Genomic DNA, 21,292 nt, shown 5'->3' on the forward strand with positions numbered 1-21,292 from the left:
ACAGTCACACAGCACTTCCAAGCTGTGTGTGTTGCCTTACGTGTCCAGCACCACGCGTGAAGTATTGTCGCAGCTGTTTTCGTTAGGATGTGTGGGAAGAGCACGTCTGTCACCAGTTCCAGCCCCCAGTGACTAAGAACACTTCCCTCTGGCTCCACCTCTGCCTCACACTGGACTGGGGCTAGAGCTCACAGCTGCAGGTGCCAGGCCTGAGGGCTGCAGGCTTGCTGCCATGCCCAGGGCACGGGCCATCCATCCCATATTCCACCCAGGTGCAGACACACCAACATGAGTACCCAGGAGGGCTGCAACCCCCGGGCGCCACCGAGACCCCCTCTCAGCCTGGCCCCCTCCGTTCTTTCATTTGAGTAATGCAGGTTCTCTAGGTGCTACATACAAAGCTGTGCAAACTCAGCTTCCAGCTTTGTGCAAAGAGACTCTTGTGAAGGGGGGTCCTAAGACTACCTTTGGGTTTGGCGACTCGCTAGTAGGACTCACAGCACTAAGAACGGCTATTAGACTTGTGCTTACACTTTGAAAATACAGATTTAAATTAGCAAAGGAAAAAGGAACATAGAGCAGAGTCCAGGAGAAAGTCGCACAAGCTTCTGGTGTCCTTGCCCTGCGGGGCTGAACAGATAGTGTTTATTTTCCCCAGCAATGATGTGTCACGGCACACTTGAGGTGTTAGCCACCAGGAAAGCTTACCTATGCACTGGTGTTCTGGTGTTCAGGGTTTTCACTGGGGTCAGTCACATAGGCATGCAGTGCCCATGTGACTGACCTCGGCTACTCGCACCCCAGCCCAACAGAGGTGAAATTAATAGAGCATGGCCCAGAGCCTCGGGCACGTGTGAACAGGCTTTCGTCATAAATCACACTGTTGGCACAAACTAAGGATGTGGCCCAAGGCCTCAGACACACAAAGCCACCCTTATCAGGAGGGACACTCCAAGGACTCAGGGGTCATCTCTTAGGAGCTGATCAAGGCTGTGTGCAGGGTTTGGTCAACTCAGACCTGCTGAGTCACCCTTGACATCACAGCTGACATCCCTAAGTCTCTTTGGCTGGGACATGTGGGAGCTGCTACTGTCAGTATCAGAGGCTTTCAATTCGATTCATGTTTGACAGTATGATTTGGGAGAAATTATATATTTTATCCTAATTTTCATTTATTTCATTATCAGTGAAGCAGAACAACTCTACGTGTTTTATTGCCATTTGAATTTCTTGTGTACTTTGTCTAGTCATTTGTTCATACATATGTTGAGTTATTTACATTTTTACAATTTATAGGAGCCCTTATGAATTGTGATATAAGCTCTTTGTCATATGCAGCAAATACACTTCTACTATTTCTTTTAACTTTATTCTTTTTTGTGAGCAATACAGAAATGTATATTTTTTGATGTAGTCAGCTGGTCAATCTTTTCTTTCATGATTTCAGATCTTAGTGTTAAGATCACAAAGGTTTTCTGCTCCCCAAACTATATGCTCTCCAATATATCTTCTCATGCTTTATTTTTAAACACGTAAATATTTGATCTTTTGGAATATTGTATTATATTATATTTATTACGTTATGTTACATGCTATGATATTATACATTTCCTAGGGCTGTTATAACAAATCACCACAAACTGAGTGACTTAAAACAGCAGAAATGTATTCTTTCATGGTTCTGTTTGCAAGGAGGCAGCAGGGCTGTGCTTTCTTGAAGGGCTCCAAGGGAGCGTCTATCTGTTCCACCGCTTTCTCTTCACTTTGATGTCACCAGCAATCTTTGACTTATAGAAGAATCACTTGAGCCTCGGCCCCTCTGTCTTCACACGGCATCCTCTTTGTGTGTGTGTGTCTCTTTTCCTCTTCTTATAAAGATGTCAGTCATATTGGATTAGGGCCCTCCTAAAGACCTCATCTTAACTTGATTACGACTGCAGAGACCCTATTTCCAAAAAGGCCACGTGCACTGGTACCAGGGGTTAGAACTTCAACGTATCTTTTGGGAGGACACGATTCAATCCATAACATATATGGTGTAACAAAACTTCATTTGTTTTCCCAAATGCTTACCTAATTGTCGTAATGTCATTTATTGGACAATCCATCCTTTATCCATGGGTTTATTTCAAGACTGATTATTCTGCTCCAGTAATGTATTGGTCAGTTCTGCTGAGGTCACATACTGTTTGACAAAGCATTGGTGTAAAACCACCCAAGATAAGCAATTATGGGCCGGGCAGGGTGGCTCAAGCCTGTAATCCCAGCACTTTGGAAGGCCAAGGTGGGCGGATCACGAGGTCAGGAGATTGAGACCATCCTGGCCAACATGGTGTAACCCCGTCTCTACTAAAAATACAAAAAAATTCGCCGGGCGTGGTGGCGGGCACCTGTAGTCCCAGCTACTTGGGAGGCTGAGGCAGGAGAACAGCGTGAACCCGGGAGGTGGAGCTTGCAGTGAGCGAGCCGAGATCGCGCCACTGCACTCCAGTCTGGGCAACAGAGCGAGACTCCGTCTCAAAAAAAAAAAAACCAAAAAAACAGATAAGCAATTATGGAAGGAAATTGGAGGGAAAAGTCAGCTAGCCTCGCACTGTTAGTATGATCAGTCTTTCCCAGTCGTGCAGTCTATAATGGGAGGCCTGTCTGAAAATTCTTGCGCTTCTCATTTTTATGCCCTTGTTTGGACTTGGGCTGTTCCTGCAACAGTTGGTTATGTCCGATTAAAAAAAAAAAAAAAAAGAAGGAACTTGTCAGGTGCGGTGGCTCATGCCTGTAATTACAACACTTTGGGAGGCTGAGGCTGGCAGATCACTTGAGGCCAAGTATTTGAGACCAGCCTGGCCGACATGGTGAAACCCTGTTTCTACTAAAAATGCAAAAACAAACAAACAAACAAGGAAACAAAAAATTAGCCTGGTGTGGTGATGCATGCCTATATTCCCACCTATTTGGGAGACTGAGGCAATGAGAATCACCTGAGCCTGGGAGGTGGCAGTTGCAGTGAGATGAGATTGCGCCACTGCACTCCAACCTGGGTGACAAAGCAAGTCTCTGTCTCCAAAAAAAAAAAGTAACTTCTTTCTTTCATAGCCACTACACTGGTATGGGGTTTGAAATATTGAGAGATATTAGTTTTAAACATCTGCACAGAGTAGTCCTCCAATTCCTGGAACAATCCAGGAGTGTATAAATTCTGGCAGAGCTATTAGAAGCCATACCAATACTAAGGGTTTAATGGCCAAGAGAAACTCAGTCATTCCTTTAACCTGGATCTATTGAGTGCCAGGCACTGTTCTAGGTGCAGAAGCTACAGCAAAGCCTGGGACAGACAAGGTTCTCTGTTTCCTTTCAGCTTACATTTCAGTGGGGGAAAGACAAGGATAAGACAAACCTAAAGAGGTACAGAATACCCTCTCCAGAAGTAAAGGGAAAGTATGTCACCTTGAAGTCCTGGGCAGAATCCGATCCTTTTCACAGCTTTATCCATCTTGTTGAAATATAGATTATTGGCGACATCCCCAAAAAGAGAGCTGTAGAAGAGAAACGCACTGGCAGAATGACAGACAGGTATTAGTGTGGATGACACTTGAGTCTAAAGACATTCTTAACAGCAATCTTCCATTGGTAGCATACTTTATTAGTTCATCAGAATTTTCATTCCCATTTGTGAGAAAGGGGAAACTGAGGATCAGAAAGATTATCTGGTGATTTGATTTCTGCAAAGACGATGCTTATTTAGCAATTCCTCCAGGAAGCTGTCAGAGTCCTCATCCATACAACAGATGCGCAGTAAGTGATGAATTTTGCTGTGAACACCTGAGTTGGAATTAGTCATTGATTGGGCTCCACTCCATGAGAAAATGAGGTGAGGGGGCCAGATAGACACAAATAATATATTTTCTTATTTCTTTCATTGCTTGTCCATGTTCCCATGGATTTTTTTTTTTTTTTTTGACAGAGTCTCTCTCTGTCACCCAGGCTGGAATGCACTGGCATGACCTTACCTTGGCTCACTGCAACCTCTACCTCCCAGATTCAAGTGATTCTCCTGCCTCAGCCTCCCAAGTATCTGGGGTTATAGGCACCTGCCATCACGCCCGGCTAATTTTTGTATTTTAAGTAGAGATGGGGTTTCCCCATGTTGGCCAGGCTGGTCTCGAACTCCTGACCTCAGGTGATCTGCCTGCCTCGGCCTCCCAAAGTGCTGGGATTACAGGCGTGAGCCACCACGCCTGGCCTCCCATGAATATTTTTAACATTTTATTTTGATATAATTTTAGACTTAACAGAAATTTACAAAAATAGTATAGAGAGTTCATATATATATCCATTATCTAGCTACCTATAATGTTATAAATGTATGTAACTATGGTACAATGCTCAAACCCTGAGGAAAAACTTTGATACAAGACTATTAACTAAGCTACAGACTTATTTGAATTACCCAGTTTTCTCCCTGTGAAGTAAAGGATTAACTCAGCAGGCTTGGGGTGTTCAAACCCTGCATCTCCCAGAGAAAGGACTGGCCCTTGACTACCTTCTGGGAGAAAAACTCTAAGCCCTTGAAATATCCTGCCTGATGAGACTCTTTGTTTACTTGGGCCCTTGGGCCCTGTCAGATAGTCGGTATTAACAGTGTGATTTATGGTGGGGAGCCTTGGGTCTTGCTCTATCTGTTTGACCTCTTGAGGGGCTGCAGACTGAGTAACTAAGGTCAGCTATGGAGGTGTTCCATGCCTCTAAACTGACTCCTAATAAAAAACCTGAGCCCCAGGCTTTGAGTGAGCTTTCTTGGTTGGCAATACTTTCTGTGTGTTGTCACACATCACTGCTAGGAGAATTAAGTGCTGTCTGTACAGTTTCTCTGGGCGAAGACAACCAGAAACTGGTGTTTGTCTCTCCTGGATTCTGCCCTCTGTGCCCTGTTCCATGCTAACTTTAATCTGTATCCTTTACTGTAATAAACCATAACTGTGAGCATGACAGCTTTTTAAAGTTCTGTGAGTCCTTCTAGTGATTCACTGAACCTGAGTGTTGTTGTGGGGACCTTTGGTATGCTACCTAACATCCTTTTCTTTCTTTCTTTTGTTTTTTTTTGAGAAAGTCTTGCTCTGTCACCCATGCTAGAGTGTAGTAGAACAATCTTGGCTCACTGCAACCTCCATCTCCCAGGTTCAAGCGATTCTCCTGCCTCAGCCTCCTGAGTAGATGGGATTACAGGCCTGAACCACCATGTCCAGCTAATTTTTGTATTTTTAGTAGAGACAGGGTTTCACCATGTTGGCCAGGCTGTTCTCAAACTCCTGACATCAGGTGATCTGCCCACCTCGGCCTCCCAAAGTGTTGGGATTACAGGCATGAGCCACCATGCCCGGCCCTAATATCCTTTTTCTATTCCAGGATACAATCCAGGGTCCTTTATTGTTGGTCTCCTTCATCTCCTCCAATCTGTGACAGTTCCTAGTGTCTTTGTTTTTCATGACCTTAACACTTTTGGTGACTACTGGTCATTTTGTAGAATGAACCTCAATTTCAGTTTGTATGTTTGCTCATGATTCATTGAGTTCATGTAATTTGGGAAAAAATGCTTTATATCAGATAACTGGGATTTTTAAGGAGAATAAGCTCTTCAATACCCCTGTACACACACACACACACACACACACACACACTCACTCACTCTCTCTCTCTCTCTCTCTCTGTCTTTCCCTGTCAGCTGGAATTCCCCACTGCACTAAGCCTCTCTTGCAACACTGGCTCTCCACCTCTACTTTCGCTATTCAGTTTTATTGTCAAACTTTGGGTGAAAGAGAGCCAGTGGTGGCCAGTGTTAAAGAGAAGAACTCAGCTTTCCCTGTTAACAGACGCCCTTGTGCATATGGTGGTCATAGCACTCCTCACCTTCCTTAATTGACCCTTGCCCCAGGTAGCTGGAGATTGCTGGAGCAGGGATGTGGCAGACATTGACTCTTTTGTCTGCTGAGGGTAATAGTCAACCTTCTTCTGGGAGCTGTTCCTTCTTCCCACCAAAACCACGTGGCTCGAAAGAGAGCTGCCATGATCTAACAGACTCTCCCCACGTGACCACCACTGATTGGTCAGAGCTGGGCACCTGACCCTACTGGGGCCTATTAGAGCCCTTCCCTGGGATTTCTGGGCTTGAGAGGAAGCAGCACATTCTTCCCCTGGAGGGTCCTTGCTTGTGGAAGAGCAAGGCTAGAGTAGGAGGGATGGAATTCAGACAGAGGCGGAGATGAGCACTGGAGAGGGAGCCTGGCTTTGTCCCAGGTGTATCTGGAGTCCCAGGTATGCCCTGCACCCTTCCTCGATAATGGGAGCCTCACTAATACATAGACCACATTCCATCCTGTCTGCATACCCGACACATGGAAAAGGCTGGACACTCCCTACATCTCATGATTAGCCAGTGAATGAAACGAAAAGGGCCGAGTGATACTTCATCAGCATTGCAGTTTTTCTCAGGGTCCTCTCTGCCTTCATGTTTCCATATATGGGATGTGGTAAATCAGAACCAAACATGTTGAACAGCATTCATTTTAACAGGCGTCTTCAAGAGACTGTCTACGTGATTAGCAAATACCATCTGCCCGCTTAATGAAATCAGAACAGTCAGTGTTTTCCATCCTCAACTCAGGGATTAAAGAGGAAAAGCCGGTGTAAGCAGGTCACCTGGGTTAGCACAGCTGTGGAGAGGTGCGTTGAACAGATTGTACAGCTCAGCCCTGCCCGACTTAAGAGGAGTCAGGACACAACCCCAGATGCCAAAGGAAAAGAAAGGAAAGAAAGAAAGCAAGAGAGAAAAGAGAAAAAGAGAGAGACAGACAGACAGAAAGAGAAAGAAAGAGAGAAAGAGAAAGATAGAAAGAAAGAGTCTAGATTTTACTTCCTGAACAGCTCATTTTATAATAGATAAATAATTCAAGACAAAATAAATTGGTTAGAAAATAATAATGTTTGTCCACTCTATGGCTACGAGGGGCAGAAATAGGAAACCTGTGTATGTTTTGCCAAAAGAGAATCTGTTTGCTCATTTAAACCTTTTCCTTCTGATTATAAAACATAGACATTATTTTATGGATAACTTTCAAAATAAGGGAAAATATAAAGTGTGTGGGGCAGGCATCACTGAGCGTAGGGAGAGGGTGTGGTCATTCTCTGCTCATGCCCAGCCCGGTGAGGGCTGTGTCTGGGTGACTGGCAGGGTTGGGGGTGCTTCTGGAACCCACTGAGGGGGCTTTTGGGAAGGGGATGCAACGGGGAAGAGAGCTTGGTTCTCGATAATCTATCAGCTTTTGGAACAGCAATGTTCGTTTCCTTAGGCTGTGTTAGTTTCCTAAAACTGTCCTTAAAAAAGTACCCCAAACTGGGTGGCTTAACATGACAGAAATTTATTCTTTCACAGTTCTGGAGGCCAGAAGTCCAAAATCAAGATGCTGGCAGGGCTGTGCTCTCTGAAGCCTCCAGAAAAGATTTCTCCTGGCTTCTTCCTAGCTTCTAGTGGTTGCCAGCAAGCATTAGCATTCCTTGGCTTGCAGCTGCATCTCTCGAATCTTCTGTTTCTCGAAGTCTCTCGAATCTCTGCTTCTGTTTCCATGTGGCGTTCTTCCCTGTGTGACTATCTCTGGGTATCTTGGATAGTCATATTGGATTAAGGGTCCATCCTGCACAACTATGACCGTGACCTAACTTAACTAATTACAGCTGAGTGTGGTGACTCACACCTGTAATCCCAGCACTTTGGGAGGCCATGGAGGGCAGATCACTTGAGGTCGGGAGTTTGAGACCAGCCTGGGGTCTCAAACTCCTGACTCCTGAGGTCTTTGCAGTAACTGGTACTCAAGGGGAATGCTGAAGAAAAAAGGCGGCCGGGTGCGGTGGCTCACACCTGTAATCCCAGCACTATGGGAGGCTGAGGCGGGTGGGTCACTTGAGGTCAGGAGTTTGAGATATGCCTGGCCAACATGGTGAAACCCCATCTCTACTAAAAATACAAAAATTAGCCAGGCATGGTGGCATGTGCCTGTACTCCCAACTACTCAGGAAGCTGAGGCAGGAGAATCGCTTGAACCCAAGAGGTGGAGTTTTCAGTGAGCAGATGGCGCCACTGCACTCCAGCCTGGGTGACAGAGCAAGACTCTATCTCAGTAATAATAATGATAATTTAACTAATTACATACACCACGATCTTCTTTTCAAATAAGTTCATAGTGTGAAGTTCCAGGAAAGACATGAGTTCTTGGGACACAATTTCAGTCCAGTGCAGCCTCTCTTACCCACACAAACCTCCCTGGCACTGTGGAGTGGAGGGCAGCATGGCCCCATCACGGAGAAAGACTCCTCCGGGTGGTGGGGAGTGTTCTGCTGAGACCCTACCAGGCTCCGGGGAAGCCAGGGCAGATCCACAGTGGCAGTGGCCTCTGCCGGAACATTTGGGGCATTGCTGTTCTAGAATACCACAGGAAGCTCTGGCCTTGGTTCCAGCGGCAACAGGCCTCAGGGGCCCACCCTGTGAGCCCCAAAAAGCAGTCTAGGTCCTAGAGGGTGGTTCCAGGGGGCTACCAGAGGCAGTGGCTTCAGTGGGGCTGTGTTCTCGATCTTTTAGAAGCCCTCACAGCACTCTGCACTCCCTTCACAATACCGATAACAATTCCAAGGAATAAATAACCATGAGGTTAGTTCTTTAGTGTCTGTCTCAGCAAGAGGGTGACCAGCTGTCTGCTAAGTGGGGCCACCAACTTGTCTAGTTTGTGCTAGGCCAGATTTGGTTCAGCACTGAAAGTACCGCATCCCAGAAACCCCCTCAATTCCGAGCACACCAGGACAGCTGGTCACCCTCCTTAGCAGACAGATGGGAATCTCATGTGCAGAGCCATGGTGTCTATCTAATCCACTCTATCTCCTGTGTTCCTGTTTGTCAATGGTACCTTGCACAGAACATGCATCCAATAAATATTTGCTGAACAACAATCATAATAATGATTATCTGAAATGCTCAGTAAATATTTGCCCAATGAATGCCCCCTGCCAGTAAATAAAGAATTCTTTTCAGCATTTTAATATATTACCAATAAATGAGACCAACTGGATTTACAGACTCATCCAAGAAGCAAAGAGATTTTTGTCCAAATAGAAAATGCCAAGTAGGGTAAGTTTAGCAGCATTCAATCCTCTAACAAAAGATCAGCAAATGGCCTAGGGAGGTTGGGTCTGATTTCCTGAATCCGTCTTTAAGTGGAGATTATGGATTTCCAGATCCTCTCAGATAGGAGGGGCCAAAGCAGGAGGGACAACTGCTGGACAGCATTGCAGTGGGAACGAGAGCTCGCATTGCACATCCCAACACAGCAGTTTCACAAACCTTCCCTTGGATGGGATACATTAGACTGTAGACATGGAGGGATGGTGTGCTTCTCTGTTTTTTTGAAAATGAGTCTCACTCTGTTGCCCAGGCTGGAGTGCAGTGGCACAATCTCAGCTCACTGCAACCTCCACCTCCCAGGTTCAAGCTAGTCTCTTGCTTCAGCCGCCCAAGTTGCTGGAATTACAGGCATGTGCCACCATGCCTGGCTAACTTTTGTATTTTTAGTAGAGATGGGGGTTTCACCACATTGGCCAGGTTGGTCTCGAACTCCTGGCCTCCAGTGATCTGCCTGCCTCAGCCTCCCAAAGTGTTGGGATTACAGGTGTGAGCCCCTGTGCCCAGCCTGATGTGCTTTCCTTGCCTTGCCTTTCCTCTTTCTCTCTTTCTCTCTTTCTTTCCCTCCTTCCCTCCCTCACTTCCTCCCTCCCTCCCTCTCTTCTTTCTTTCTTCCTTCCTTCCTTCCCTTCTTTCTTTCTTTTTCTTTTCTTTTCTTTCTCCTTCCTTCCTTCCTTCCTTCCTTCTTTTCCTTTCTTTCTTTCCTTCTCTCTTTCTCTCTCTCTCTCTCTCTTTTGAGACAGAGTTTCGCTCTTGTTGCCCAGGCTGGAGTGCAATGACATGATCTCTGCTAACTGCAACCTCCACCTCCCGGGTTCAAGCGATTCTCCTGTCTCAGCCTCCTGAGTAGCTGGGATTATAGGCACCTGCCACTACGCCCAGCTAATTTTTGGTATTTTTAGTAGAGATGGGGTTTCACCATGTTGGCCAGGCTGGTCTCGAACTCCTAACCTCAGGTGATCTGCCCACCTCAGCCTCCCAAAGTGCTGGGATTATAGGCGTGAGACACCACGTCTGGCCTGATGTGCTTTTCTTAAGGATGCACACAAAGTAGGGCTTTGCAACCAGGCCATCTGTGTGCTTCTTTACTACACTGTTCTCCCATTTCACTTTACCACAGCCACAGCAATGAAACCCAGTGGTCAGTAGCTTCCTGAGCTTGAATCCAAGCTCCAAGTCGTCTAGATCAATCGTAACTAAGCAGTGGCCACTTAGACCATTGAGATGTGAAGAAAGAGCCAGGCTGGCAGGTCTTGCTTGCTCCTTGCGTGTCTCCAGGGCAGCCTAGAACAATGACCCTTGGCCAGCCCTGGTGAGTGCAGTCCCCAGGAAGGTTTTGATGTCTGTGATTAATGATTTTGCTCTATACCCCTGGAGGAATGGGCCACATGCAACCAGCTTGTCAGGATAGTTTGCACAAACATCAAGATTGATGATGTGTACGTGGTTTCACTGCTGGGGTCCTGAGTTTCACTTGGCATAGCTGATAGCTAAGCAGAATGTGTCTATGTGATCAACCACCCAAAAAACCTTGGACCCTGAGACTGGCATGGGTTTCCCCGGGTCTTCCACACATGTCCTTGGAGTTCTCTGCCAGACAAAAACCACATTCTGAGTGGTCTCAGATGAGGAGGCATGAAGGAGCCTGAGCTGGACTGTTCTGGAACGCAAACAATTTGTATCTTTTCCTGTGGCTTTTTCTCTGCATCCTTTGCTGGAATAAATGTTAGCCATGCATATAACTTGCTATTGAGTCTTGTCAGTCTTTCTGGAAAATCACCAAACTTAGCACCACAACACATAGAAGAAAACAGGGATGCTCCGCCCCTGCTTATCCTGCCAGATGCTGCCCTTGCCCCTTCCCCCGCCCCCACCTCCTGACTCCACCCAGGTTTGAATGAGGACTGTGGGAAACAAGGTTTAGAATGGTTACCGGCAAAACCAGAGCTGGAGTTCTAAACCCCGTGGAGGTGGGTTTCCTCTTCGGCTCACAGCCCCAGTGTCAACTCAGCTGGAAAATGCGGCAGGAAAGCACGAGGCCTAGGGCAAGGGGGGGCAGGAGGGTGTGGATGCCTGGGGAGCAGATTTCAGGGTTGATTGACTTTTGGAATCTCTGGGATTTGTGAACTCTGGTTAATTTCTGTAAATGGAGCCACAGGTCTTCCCTGGATCCCTGTTACTTATTACTGGCTCAGCCAAGCAAACACTTTGGGTTGAAGTATCCTCTAGCCCTGCAAGTCCCCAACCTCCACATGTGTGCAAATTTCTGTTTTACAGTCCAGAGGTACATTGCAAATTCATTCTCTCTCTCTTTTTATCTATCTGTCTTTATTTATTTTATCTTATTATTATTTTTTTTGAGACAGAGTCTCGCTCTGTCACCCAGGCTGGAGTGCAGTGACGCTATCTCAGCTCACTGCAACCTCCGCCTCCTGTGTTCAAGTGATTCTCCTGCCTCAGCCTCCTATGTAGTTGGGATTACAGGCATGAGCTACCACACCCGGCTAATTTTTGTATTTTCAGTAGAGACAGGGTTTCAGCATGTTGGCCAGGCTGGTGTCGAATTCCTGACCTCTAGTGATCCACCCACCTCGGCCTCCCAGAATGCTGGGATTACAGTGGTGAGCCACTGTGCTCGGCCCTATCTATCTATAATATTCTGTAGGTATAAACTGATGAGCACAACCATGGACAGAAATGTCAATAAAATGATTAAAATGTAAGATAACTAAACATACCAATAAAACAATTTATTAGGTAGGTGCAAAAGTAATTGTGGGTTTGCTATTTCAATGGCAAAAACTGCAATTACTTTTGCAGCAAACTAATAAAAAGCAAGCCACTCAAATAATTACATGCACACTTGCTATTCAGATAAAGCCCTGATATTTATTTTGCATAAAAAAATAGCTTATAGGCCAGGCTCACACCTGTAATCCCACCACTTTGGGAGGCTGAGGCAGGAGGATTGCTTGAGGCCAGGAGCTTGAGACCACCCTGGGCAACATAGCAAGACCCTGTCTCTACAAGAATAAATTAAAAAGAAAAAAAGATAGTTTATCCAGAATAGCCCAAACAATTTTGAAAAAGAAGAACAAAGTAAGAAGACTCACACCTCCTGATCACAAAACATGCTGCAAAGCAATGGTAATCAAAGCAGTTTGGCACTGGCATAGGATAGACATATAGACCAATGGAACAGAACTGAGAGTCCAGAAATAAATCCATGTGTCTATGGTCAACTGAATTTCAACAAGAATGCCAAGACCATTCAATGGGGAAAGAATGTTTTTTTAACAAATGGTGCTGAAACAACTGGAGAGCCACATGCAAAAGAATGCATTTTAGACCCATAACTTACACCTATACAAAAATTAACTTAAGGACCAAAGATTTAATTGTAAGAGCTAAACCTCTAAAACACTTAGAAGAAAATATAGGGAAAACCACGACACTGGATTTGGCAATGGCTTCTGAGATAAGGCACCAAAAACACAAGAAACAAAAGAAAAAAATAGGTAGATTGGACTTTACCACAATCAAAATCTTTTTTTCCATCAAATGATACCATCAAGAAAATGAAAAGACAACCCACAGAATGAGAGAAAATATCTGGAAACCATGTATCTGATGAGGGTCTACATACAGAATACGTAAAGAACTCTTACAACTCAACAACTATAAGACCAACAACCCAACTCAAAAATGGGCAAAGGGGCTGGGTGCAGTGGTTCACACCTGTAATCCCAGCACTTTGGGAGGCCAAGGCAGGTGGATCACTTGAGGTCAGGAGTTTGAGACCACCCCGGCCAACATGGTGAAACCTCGTTGATACTAAAAACACAAAAATTGGCTGGGCGTGGTGGCTCACACCTATAATCCCAGCACTTGGGAGGCTGAGGCAGGTGGATCACCTGAGGTCAGGAGTTCTAGACTAGCCTGGCCAACATGGTGAAACCTCGTCTCCACTAATCATACAAAAATTAGCTGGGCATGGTTGCGCATGCCTGTAATCCCAGCTACTCAGGAGGCCGAGACAGGAGAATCGCTTGAACCCGGGAGGCGGAGGTTGCAGTGAGCTGAAATTGAGCCATTGCACTACAGCCTGGGTGACAAGAGCAAAACTCTGTCTCAAAAAAAGAAAAGAAAAACATTACCCGGGTGTGGTGGTGCACCCCTGTAGTCCCAGCTACTCTGGAGGCTGAGGCAGGAGAATCACTCAAACTCAGGAGGCAGAGGCTGCAGTGAGCTGAGATCATACCACTGCACTCCAGCCTGGGTGACAGAGTGAGATTCTGTCTCCAAAAAAAAAAAAAAAAGAAAGAAAAAAAAGAAAATGTGCAAAGGACTTGTGTGGACATTTTCCCAAAGATGATATAGAAATGACCTCAACAAGCAAATGAGAAAATGTTCAATATCACTAACCACTAGGGAAATGCAAATCAAAACAACAATGAAATATCACTTCGCACTAGGATAGCTATAAAACAATAAACAAAACCCAACAGAAAACGAGCGTTAGCAAAGATATGGAGAAATTGGAAGTCTTGTAACACTGGATTTCCATATGGCCCAGGAATTCCACTTTAGGTGTATACCCCCCAAATTGAAAATAGGTGTTTAGGCAAAAATTTGTACATAAATGTCTATAGCAGCATTATTCACAATAGCCAAAAGGTGGAAACAATCCAAATGTCCATCAGTGGATGAGCAGCTACGCAGAATGTACTATCTCCATCCAATGGAATATGATTTCACCTTAAGAAGGAATAAAGTACTGATACATGCCACAGTATGGATGAACCTTAAAAATCTTAAGCTAGCTGAAAGCAGATAGTCACAGAAGACCACATATTATATGATTTCATTGTATGAAATGTCTACAGTGGGCAAATCTCTAGAGACAGAAAGTAGATTCATGGTTGCTCAGGGCTGGGGAGATGGGGGAATGAGATGAAATAGCTAAAGGGTATGAGGTTTCTCTTTGTGGTGATGAAAATGTTCTAAAACTGACTGTAGTGATGGTTGCACATATCTGTGGCTATAGTGATTTTATTTTATTGAGATGGAGTCTCACTCTGTCGTCTAGGCTGGAGTGCAGTGGCATGATCTCGGCTCACTGCAACCTCCGGCTCCCAGGTTCAAGTGATTCTCCTGTCTCAGCCTCCTGAGTAGCTGGGACTACAGAAGCCCGCCAGCACACGTGGCTAATTTTTGTATTTTTAGTAGAGATGGGGTTTCACCATATTGGTCAGGCTTGTCTGAACTCCTGACCTCAGGTGATACACCCATGTGGCTATATTTAAAGCCATTAAATTGTTCACTTTATTTTTTATTTTTCAGAGATGGGGCCAGTTGCCCAGGCTGGAGTGCAGTGGAATGATCATGGCTCACTGCAGCCTCGAACCCCAGGGTTCAAGAAATCCTTCCTCCTAAGCCTCCAAAGTAGCTGGAACTACAGGTGAGTGCCACCACCCCTGGCTAATTTACTTTTTACTTTTTGTAAAGACAGGGTCTCGCTGTGTTGCCCAGGCTTGCCTTGAACTCTTGAGCTCAAGTGATCCTCCCTCCTCAGCCTTCTCAGTAGCTGGGACTGCAGCTTTGTGCCACTAAACTGGGCCTGAATTGTACACTTTAAATGGGTAAAATTTAAGGTAGGGGAATTATGTCTCAAAAAATTGGTTTTTTGGCCAGGCATGGTGGCTCACACCTGTAATCCCAGCACTTTGGGAGGCCGAGGAGGGTGGATCACCTGAGGTCGGGAGTTTGAGACCAGCCTGACCAACATGGAGAAACCCCGTCTCTGCTAAAAATACAAAATTAGCCACGCGTGGCAGTGCATGCCTGTAATCCCAGCTACTCGGGAGGCTGAGGCAGGAGAATCGCTTGAACCCAGGAGGCAGAGGAGGTTGCAGTGAGCCGAGATCATGCCATTGCACTCCAGCCTGGGCAACAAGAGCAAAACTCTGTCTCAAAAACAAAAAATTATTATTATTATTATTATTATTATTTAAAAAAGAATGGCTTTTCTTCCTTTAGCCAACAGGACATGTCCACCTTCTGCTTTCTCTGTCCTCCCATTCCCACCCCAACGCGGGTTGTCAGTATTAATTAAGAAAGGCAAAAAAAAAAAAAAAAAAAAAAAAAAAAAATAGCTGGGCACGGTGGCTTACTTCTGTAATCCCAGCACTTTGGGAGGCTGAGGGGGGTGGATCACTTGAGGTTGGGAGTTCGAGACCAGCCTGACCAACATGGAGAAACCCCGTCTCCACTAAAAATACAAAATTATCTGGGCGTGGTGGCACATACCTGTAATCTCAGCTACTCAGGAGGCTGAGGCAGGAGAATTGCTTGAACCCAGGAGGTGGAGGTTGTGCTGAGCCAAGATCGCACCACTGCACTCCAGCCTGGGCAACAAGAGCTTAACTCCAGCAAAAAAAAAAAAAAAAAAAAAAAAAAAAGGCCAAAAAAATTTTTATTTTTTTATTATTTTATTTTATTTTTTTTGAGATAGAGTCTTGCTCTTTTGCCCAGGCTGGAGTGCAGTGGTGCAGTCTTGGCTCACTTTAACCTCTAATTCTCGGGTTCAAGCAATCCTCCTGCCTCAGCCTCCCTAGTAGCTGGGATTACAGACACATGCCACCATGCCTGGCTAAGTTTTGTATTTTTAGTAGAGACGGGGTTTTGCCATGTTGGCCAGCCTGATCTAGAATTCCTGACCTCAAATGACTCACCCTCCTTGGCCTCCCAAAGTGCTGGGATTACAGGTGTGAGCCACTGCACCTGGCCAAAAATTGGGTTTTACAATAAAAGAAATTCTGGTCCAATAGAACAAAGATTCTTAGCCAGATTCGGATCTCAGATCTCTTGTGAATTTGATAAAAGCAGCTGTCCTCCTTAGCTTGGAAAAATATAAACACACACAGAGTTGAGTATGCAATCTCAGTGGGTTCATGGATCCCTGTAGCCCATATTCAGACTCCAGGTTAAGACTCTCACAGGACTGAGCACATCCAGCATCCACACTGCAGCTTTTGAAGGCCATTCTCCAGTGAAAGGAACCAGAGCTCCTCGGAGAAATGGTCATTCCAGGAAGAGAAAGAAAAACATGAGCCTGGAGCATCTTGCAGTGCCAGAAATTAAGGAAACGCTGAAAGAAATAAAGGAGGCCTTTTCAAAGGGCACAGGGGCCAACTGAGGAGCTCCCACTGACCAGATCCGAGACAGTTAGAGAATCAGAATACATAATGACAGTGATGAATGGCAGCCCATCCAAATGCGTAAGAATCCGTGTGTCCATAATGATCATGAATGAGTGAATGAAGAAGGGGAAGCTCTTCCTCATAGTGGAAAGCCAACTAATCATCACAGAAGGGAGAATAGGCTTAGAGAAGCCACTGTTTTACAACCATAATTGGTCACCAAGTCCAGCAAGAATCCTTAAGAAATGCTAAAGCTCTTGGTTGCCAGGTTGGGGAGGAAGGAGACATTGACCTAGTCTCAAAGTCCCTCCCACAGATGACCTGTTAGTTACAATGGAAAAGAGAAGATTGTAGCACAGCTGGCAGACACCACCTTCAACTCAAGTCAACGTTGTCACTAAGAGGGGACTGAGGCCGGGTGCCGTGGCTCATGCCTGTAATCCCAGCACTTTGGGAGGCCGAGACGGACAGATCACCTGGGGTCAGCCTGGCCAATATGGTGAAACCCTGTCTCTACCAAAAATACAAAAAAATTAGCTGGGTATTGTGGCGAGTGCCTGTAATCCCAGCTATACGGGAGACTGAGGCAGGAGAATTGCTTGAACCCAGGAGATGGAGGTTGCGGTGAGCTGAGATCATGCCATTGCACTCCAGCCTGGGTAACAAGAGCAAGACTTCGTCTCAAAAAAAAAAAAAAAAAAAAAAAACAACGGGTCGGGGGTGCGGGGGACTGAGCCCAACTGACATCACGTGCCTGTGATGGGACACACAAGGAACAGAGACTTCATTGTCTATTCCCAGCAAACTCAAATCTAGTAACAAGGAGACCTCAGATGGCTCCATGGGGCAAAGAATCTGGGGAAGGGCATCCCAGATCTTCCATACGATTCTCTTCAGTAACAACTTCTGTGGCTCCTGCAAAAATATCAGTGTCGTGCAAGACAAGCAAAGCTAAAAGACGGTGTCAGATGAAGGGAGACCAAAGAGAATTGGCCACTAAACATGATGTATGATCCTGGTTTGGATCCTGGACTGGAAGAAAAATGCTATGAAGACATCATTGGGTCACTTGGTAACCAGGTAACCACATTCCAGCAATGAGAAATTTCCTGGCTCAGATAACTGCCCTGTGGTTATGTGAGAGAACACTCTTGTTTGTTGGAGATCTATGTGGAAATACTTAGGAGTAAAGGGTATGATGTCTGTAATCTGCTCCTAAATGGATCAGGAAGAAAAAGAGATGTGTATTTATATAGAGAAACAGAGATGATGTGGCCAAATGCAGCAAAATGTTGACAATTAGTATATCCAGGCCAGGCGTGGTGGCTTGCACCTGTAATCCCAGCACTTTGGGAGGCTGAGGCAGGTGGATCACCTGAGTTCAGGAGTTTGAGACCAGCCTGGCCAACATGGTGAAACCCCGTATCTACTAAAAATACAAAAATTAACTGGGTTTGGTGGTACGTGTCTGTGATCCCAGCTACTCAGGAGGCTGAGGCAGGAGAATCACTTGAACCTGGGAGGCAGAGGTTGCAGTGAGCCAAAATTGGGCCATTGTACTCCAGCCTGAGTGACAAGAGCGAGACTCTGTCTCAAAAACAAACAAATAAACAAAAACAATTAGTATGTATGGGTGAAGAGTATGTGGGAAGTTTTTATGTTTCTTGCAAATCTTTTGTAAGTTAGCCATTATTCCACATGAAAGTTATTGGCCGGGCGCAGTGTCTCATGCCTGTAATCCCAGCACTTTAGGAGGCCGAGGTGGGTGGATGACGAGGTCAGGAGTTTGAGACCAGCTTGGCCAACATGGCAAAACCCCATCTCTACTAAAAATACAGAAATTAGCTGGGCGTGGTAGTGGGTGCCTGTAATCCCAGCTACTCAGGAGGTTGAAGCACGAGAATCGCTTGAACCCAGGAGGCGGAGATAGAGCAGTGAGCCGAGATCAAGCTACTGCACTCCAGCCTGGGTGACAGAGTGAGATCCCTTCTCAAAAAAAGAAAAAAAAAAGTTATTTTATGTTAAAAATAAAAATCAGTGAAGTTTTTGTAATAAAAATAAAATATAATAAAATTTAAAAACTCTCCAAAATCTCTGCCATAAAAACTGTAGCGACAAAAGTCAGCTCCTTTAGGGGTAGTGCAGCCTGCAGAAGCTACCACGTCAGCCAGGTGGTCGGCAAACGGCACAGACGCTCACTTGGTTCCGACACCAGCTGGAGTCCCTGAGGCCTGGAGCCTGTCCTGGAGAGAAGAGCATTGTTTCCTGGCATAAGAGAAGTAGAAGAAAACCACTTCTGGGATGAAGGGAGCTCTAGAAGAATCCAAGAGCCTAGAGGCTCCCCATGGGTCCTTAGTGTTAGTGGCCAGCTGTGACCCTTCCAGTCTGCAGACTAGCTAACCACAGGGCCAACTGCATTGATTGAGCACCTATTGAGTGCAGGGGCCTGTGTGTGCTAGGAGGCCCCCCTGTTGGCTTGCGTGTGTGTTTGCATGTTTGTGTGAACCTCATTTCCCTGAGGAGCCAGGTGAGAACGACTATCTTGTCAAAATGCCATTGCTAGCTGTGACAGGTGAGCATTGATGGTACAACAGGTGCAAGAAGCTCTTTTATGCCAAGGAATATTCAAAACATTTCACTTACATTAAGCCATTCAACAGCCTCCTGCCCAGCAGCCCCATGGGGTAAGTATCACTATTACCTCCTATTTTACAGATGAGAAGTGAAGTAACGCACCCAAAGTCACCGAGATCTGAGGCTCCTGGTCGACACAAAGGTGGCGTGCCCAGCACAACAACACACACCTCACTCTTTGGTCCTGTCCTCTTGGGGTCTTTTTGTTTGTTTGTTTGTTTTTGAGACAGAGTCTCACTCCTGTCTCCCAGGCTGAAGTAGTGGTGCTATCTCTGCTCACTGCAACCTCTGCCTCTGGGTTCAAGTGAATCTCCTGCCTTAGCCTCCCGAGTAGCTGGGATTACAGGCATGTGCCACCACGCCAGCTAATTTTTATATTTTTAGTAGAGACGGGGTTTCTCCATGTTGGCCGGGCTGGTCTTGAACTGACCTCAGGTGATCTGCCCACCCTTGTCTCCCAAAGTGCTGGGATTACAGGTGTGAGCCACCGTGCCCGGCCTGTCCTGTCCTCTTGGAACAAAAGTCAGCTCACCTCTAGGAAGCAGGCTCCAAGAAAACACAATCATGGCCACGTCCTTGCACAGAAGTCGTGGCTCCCTCCCGACTGGGGCAGTGGGCATCTCCTGGGGTCAATGCTCAGTTATGAATACATTGCTTAAACTTGATCGTTGTGAGTTCCACAACCAATTGGGAAAAAAGACTGGTTTGGTCAGTTGGCATTTCAGGAGTATCTAAAATATTGAAGTGTATTTAATATTTCAGTGTACTAGCTCCAGCTTTTGTGCGTTTTCATAAAAAAGTTGCTGCCAAACATATTTTGAATACCATTTGTGAGGACGTATGGCTCTTTCCACACCACTCAAAGGCCAGGGAAAGCAGAGTTGGAGGAAACCTCCTTTCCTCTCCCTCTAGAGAGTCATTTAAAAGTAGTGAGTACTTTGAGAAAATGCTTTTGACTCTTGGTCCTTTTTTTTGAGTATTAAATCAGTTATAGCCACACAGCAAGCCTGCATCTCCATTCTTCATCCAGGGGCCACCAAAAAAAAAATAAATAAATAAAGCAGCTGAACAAATATAAGATTCTGTACCATTTCCACCCCCTCCCCACCCCACCCACAGCACAAATGCTGCTTGTTTTTGGTCAATGGTCAAATGATAACCTGAAAGCTCAAGTTCTCTTTTTTTTTTTTTGAGATGGAGTTTGGCTCTTGTTGCCCAGGCTGGAGTTCAATGCCGTGATCTCGGCTCACCACAACCTCTGCCTCCTGGGTTCAAGTGATTCTCCTACTTCAGCCTCCCGAGTAGCTGGGATTACAGGCATGCGCCACCACGCCTGGCTAATTTGTATTTTTAGTAGAGATGGGGTTTCTCCACATTGGTCAGGCTGGTCTCGAACTCCCAACCTCAGGTGATCTGCCTCCGACCCCCTAAGCAATTGCAAGTTGTAAGAGCTTTGGGTCAGAAATGCAGTTGTCTTCTGATCACCCAATTGCCAGGAAAGATGCCACAACAACACAAGAGGGAGGCCACTGTCAGTTCCAGCGTCATCCCCACTAGCACCACTAGGGGGTCAGGCCACTCTGGCTACCATGGAATGCTCATATGGTAGCCCGAAGTCACGGTTTTCCATTCACAGGGACAATGTGATCAATGAAGTAAGCAGTCAATACCTTTAGGACCTCAAGGTGAACCCTAATTGGGACACAGAAGTTTCTGGAAGAGGTAGACTTGGGCAAGGCGGGTGAGCAGCAGGTTGTGTTTACCGAAAATGGCCACGACACTGCCTCCTACACTCGTGTTCTTCTGCAGTATGACCGCGTCATTCCCCCATGCAGAAGCGGAGTCTCTCCATCCCTGGGAACCCAGGCTGGCCTGTGGCTCCCTTGTGACTAATAGGATCGGGTAGAATCATGCTGGTGTAGCGGTGCAATCTGAGGCCAGGGCAGAACAGGCCTGATGCTGAGGCCTGGTTCCCTTGGAACCTTCCCTTCAGGGAGCTCCTGCTCAGAACTCTGCCTCTGTGCTGTGAGAAGCCCAATGTACAGGAAGCAGCCAGGCACCGGGGCTCATACACAGGCTTGGATGAACCTGGCTTCCCAGACAAGGGGTTAAGAGGGAGGAAGCCCCCGGAGGATGCCAGCCATGGCCATTCACAGCTTCCCGGCTGAGGCTTCATCCTCTCCAAACTCCTGACCTGCAGAATCCCTGGGCATGGGAAAATGGTGCTTGTCTGATG

The 21,292-nt window shown here is 46.1% G+C and overlaps 1 long non-coding RNA gene across 1 annotated transcript; it reads right to left on the reverse strand.

The window, feature by feature from the left end:
* Window positions 1-1,645: 1,645 nt before the first annotated feature.
* LOC129037536 (uncharacterized) lies at window positions 1,646-21,037 on the reverse strand. Its single transcript, XR_008502837.1, has 3 exons — window positions 20,727-21,037; window positions 3,445-3,551; window positions 1,646-2,185 (listed from the first exon to the last, which is right to left on the reverse strand). It is a non-coding gene; the product is annotated as an uncharacterized LOC129037536 (long non-coding RNA).
* Window positions 21,038-21,292: the final 255 nt, after the last annotated feature.

Source organism: Pongo pygmaeus, chromosome 4, assembly GCF_028885625.2.
Source record: "Pongo pygmaeus isolate AG05252 chromosome 4, NHGRI_mPonPyg2-v2.0_pri, whole genome shotgun sequence".
Taxonomy (NCBI): Eukaryota; Metazoa; Chordata; class Mammalia; order Primates; family Hominidae; genus Pongo; species Pongo pygmaeus.